We start from the raw sequence: 5,000 nt of genomic DNA, 5'->3' as shown, positions 1-5,000 counted from the left end.
TGCTTAATGATGACGGGGATTGCTCGACTGGTCTCCAATTTCTCCTCGGAACGTTCCTGTAGCCAGGAATCCAACAGCCAAAACCTGAACGTGTATGGCCTGGTTGCATCTGGTGCGCCTCTGTAGAGGAGAGGCCATTTGGGCACAACGCTCTCGGCAAGGTACCTGCTTATCAGCCATACATCATCTTGTGTCAAAAAGTCTGCGCGATCACGAAGAAACCCTTTCTCTCCTTATTGCGCAGTTGGCAATATCCTCTAACAACGCCAATGCAGCCATATCTCCTAATGAAAACTAAGCCACTATTAGACTTTCTATAGGCTATAGATTGAGCGAAATGTTTTACACTTGTGAAATTAAAACGGAATACCTATTAGACGTGAATCTCATTCATGTGTGAATTGTTCTAATAGTTTAATTGATTTTATTGAGCGAAACATTAGCCCTAATGGTGACGGTGGTGCTGACGTTGATGAAACTGTGTGTTGGCACTTTGAGTTCTAAATTCCTGCAGTACTCCAGTATTGCCACAAGGAAATGTACTTACACGAGCTAAAACCAGATGTAGAGATACGTCCTTTTCTACGTTTAAGACGTTTTTTATAAATCTGTACTTAGACGTGGATTTGATCGCACGCACAGTCTAAGATCAGTTCTGTGCGTAAGTACGTTTTATAAATGAGGCCCCAAGGCTGATGGAGGACATCTGAGGCTGCGACTAAAGAACATGTGCATGTCATGTTGACGTTGAGAATATTTTATTTACGTGAACACTTTTTTTCTGCCACCAAATATGGAACAGTAATACGTCCTACGTAACGGAACTACACAAAACAGATGTTTCACCCTAATGGAGTTTCGATCATTTGTCGCCTATATGTTGACTGCCAAGATTTCCACAAAACTGTGATAACTTGTACACTCTTTTGCACAATGGACCTCTCCATAGCAGACAGTCTGTGTTTCATTCACACACCCCCACCCAACACACACACATTCACCCCAATGGACTTGCAGTTGACTTGCACTGGAATTACTGTGGTTGATATAATCTATACTGTAATGAGGTTATTTGTTTGTGTGTGTGTGTGTGTGTGTGTGTGTGTGTGTGTGTGTGTGTGTGTGTGTGTGTGTGTGTGTGTGTGTGTGTGTGTGTGTGTGTGTGTGTGTGTGTGTGTGTGTGTGTGTGTGTGTGTGTGTGTGTGTGCGTGCGTGTGTGTGTGTGCGTGTGTGCGTGTGTGTGTGTTTACTTCAGTGGGTAAGAACATTTCTAGTGCCGTTTGAGTCCTGTGTTCATCTCTCACTTCTTTCACGTCTTCCTCTCCCCAAAAAAATGTAATAAATAAATAAACAAACTGCAGGTCTTTCAGCCCCCCAGCGACCTCTTTGTAGTCATGACATTAATGTATGTGATTCCCAGTGTGATGACATTAATGTATATGATTCCCAGTTTGATGACATTAATGGATATGATTCCCAGTGCGTCACGGGAGAATGCTTTCCTATATGGAGCCATGAGAGCTCTCTGAGAGGACGTTGATTATTCTAAATAACTGTGTCTGAGCAGCTCACTTGTGTGTGTGTGTGTGTGTGTGTGTGTTTGTGTGTGTCTGAGCAGCACACTCGTGTGTGTGTGTGTGTGTGTGTGTGTGTGATTGTGTCTGAGCAGCACACTCATGTGTGTGTGTGTGTGTGTTTGTGTGTGTCTGAGCAGCACACTCGTGTGTGTGTGTGTGTGTGTGTGGGTGTGTGTGTGAGCAGCACACTCATGTTCCCAGGCTGGAATGCCAGCGTGCTCTCTCTCTCTCTCTGTTGTTAATGGTTTCCACATGGAGCTGGAGCGAGGGCGGCCAAGACTGCAGCACGGGGCTCAGACACACACACACACACACACACACACACACACACACACACACACACACACACAAGACTGCAGCACGGGCAAGAAATCTCCAAATTTAGAAGAAATATGAAAATTCTCAACTGCAGCTTCCCTCGAAAGGGAGACGGGACCAACCCCCCTCCTCCCACCTCCCTCCCCCTACACGCCCCCCCTTTCCCCCTCCTCCTCCTCGAAAGGATCCCTCCTCACCAAAGAGCTCTCCTCCTCACCAGAAAGCTCTCCCCCTCACACACACACACACACACACACACACACACACACACACACAGCAGGTCACGGGGTGGGGTCACGGGGACCCTCCCGCTGGCCAATCGTGCGGCTCCAGGGGTTTTCCCTCCTCGTGGTGCTGCGGTGTGGGACGGCCCTCTCCTCATATAAGGTCTTTGCTCCTCACGCCGGCCGTGCTTCAAAAGGAGCAGGGAGCCGGGAACCCCTTCAGCCCGTCCAGGACCGACAGAACCCCCTCAACCCTCAGCCCGTCCAGGACTGACAGACAGAACCCCCTCAACAGCCACCGCCACCAGGCCAGGCTGCCCTCCACGCCAGCCCATTGACCAGGACCGCGTCCAGCAGCTCACCTTCAGACTACTGGGAGGTAAGTCCAGCGCACAGCCACACACACACACACACACACATACACACACACACACACAGCACACAAGTGTAACCAGATGCTGCATGATCATGTATATGATGTACATCCTGTCTGGGGAAAAGGCATCTGTGTGAAGTAGTTCTGGCACTCTCCCCTGTGCCCATGGAGTGTGTGTGTGTGTGTGTGTGTGTGTGTGTGTGTGTGTGTGTGTGTGTGTGTGTGTGTGTGTGTGTGTGTGTGTGTGTGTGTGTGTGTGTGTGTGTGTGTGTGTGTAGTGTGGCACTCTCTCCTGTGCCCATGGAGTCTGAGATAAGATGCATGTGTTGGCAGCCAGTGGGCAAGGGCATGTACCCTCCATCTCGTCACTGGGTACAGACAGCACCTCATCTATCACTGCGGTGCTGATGTGCTCCTGCCCAGTTAACCACTCAGGATGACTGATGTTGTAGACTTGCGTGTGCCGAGGGATTGTGAAACTCGCCTAACTTCCCCTCCAGATAACAGTCTGGAAGGATTTGGGTTCTGTAACAGGGTACGCTGGGATAGTTACTGTGTGTGTGTGTGTGTGTGTGTGTGTGTGTGTGTGTGTGTGTGTGTGTGTGTGTGTGTCTGTGCCGTGTGTCTGTGTGTGTGTGTGTGTGTGTGTGTCTGTGCCGTGTCAGGAACAGGGCACGCTGTGGAAGTTACCGGCATGGGCAATTGGTTGTGCTATTTGTTTAGAAAAAGAGCGACTGATAAGATTCCACAGACCTGATTTATGGCAGAGCAGGAGGCGCCGTCAGACTTTCCATACTCAAACACACACACACACACACACACACACACACACACACACACACACACTCACACACACACCCAAGAAGCACAAGAGTCTTTTCACGGCTCACAAGTCAGGGTTCATCTAGGGTAAGACCCGATGCTACACAGAATGAAAATTACTGAATACAAAGTTTAAAAAATTGAACTTAATCTGAAAAGATACTTTTGTGTTTTATAAATGTGCCGTTCTTGCCTCCATGGGCTGCAGTGAAGTATGAGAGTAAGAGGGTTATTCTTGTCGCTCTTATCACAAGAGGGAGGCCACACTGACACACACACACACACACACACACTGACACGGCACACACAGACACACACACACACACACTGACACGGCACACACAGACACACACACACACACTCACACACACACATACACACACACAGACACACACACTGACACAGCACAGACACACACAGCCACACACTCGGAGTGTTACCAAGAGCAGCAGTGTTTTTCTGAGCCCGTTTAGCCACTGAGATCCAAAGCCAGTATCATACAGTGGGTCATCACACATGATGTAACATACCAAAATTCCTGTGAGATTATTCTTAGAGTTTCGTTCCACACACACAGTTGTAACAGCAGCCCCGGTTGTCATGGTTTCACATGGATAGAGCCAACATCTCTTTTCCACTTCTGACACAACATTAGAAACGTGACACCAGGATTTGCACTGCTGAAGTTTCATTTCTGTATAATAAGGAATACTTAATTTCTCCCTGTTTTTTGTTCTCTCTCTCTGCTGTGTTCCTTTGTGTGAGGAGCGTTTGAGCTAGCGTAAGCCTTGCCATGGGAGAGTAGAGTAGAGTAGAGTAGAGTAGAGTAGAGGAGAGGAGAGGAGAGTAGAGTAGAGTAGAGTAGAGTAGAGTAGAGTAGAGTAGAGTAGAGGAGAGGAGAGGAGAGGAGAGGAGTGGAGAGGAGAGGAGTGGAGAGGAGAGGAGAGGAGAGGAGAGGAGAGGAGAGGAGAAGAGGAGCGAGGCCAAGCAGATGCTTGCAGCTGTTGATGGAGTTTTGAGGAGGTTTGTGTAGGAGGCGTGTAGATGCCACTGTGATGACCTAGACACAGGCATATACACATTCCAACCCCCCTAAAACACATTCCAGCACATTTCACGCAGCAGCAGACAGTAGAGTTAGTGAGATTTAACTGGAAGTGCCAAAAAAAAGCAGAGAGGTTGAATTACTCTTAATCCAGCCTTGATCTCACTAGGAGTTTGCCATCATCAGATAAGTGTTCTGTGTAAAGTGACATCTTCACTCTCGTTCCTCTGTTTCGTTCGGAGCTGAGGGGTTCACTCTCGTTCCTCTGTTTCATTCGGAGCAGAGGGGTTCACTCTCGTTACTCTGTTTCGTTCGAAGCAGAGGGTTTGACTAAGTCGTTGATAAGTTTATACCCTGCTAAGCCCCAAGACATCAATCACTGACACCCTGTGTCCAGCAGCTGGTCCCAAACATGTTGTACTTGCCCTGTTTCTCTTACCACATGCTTGTGTGTGTGTGTGTGTGTGTGTGTGTGTGTGTGTGTGTGTGTGTGTGTGTGTGTGTGTGTGTGTGTGTGTGTGTGTGTGTGTGTGTGTGTGTGTGTGTGTGTGTGTGTGTGTGTGTGTGTGTGTGGAGTAGCATGTCAGCAGCTGGCCCTAAACATGTTGTACTTACCCTGTTTCTTTCACCACAAAACC

Source organism: Sprattus sprattus, assembly GCF_963457725.1.
Source record: "Sprattus sprattus genome assembly, chromosome: 6".
Lineage (NCBI taxonomy): Eukaryota > Metazoa > Chordata > Actinopteri > Clupeiformes > Clupeidae > Sprattus > Sprattus sprattus.
Note: the sequence above shows the minus strand (reverse complement) of the source record.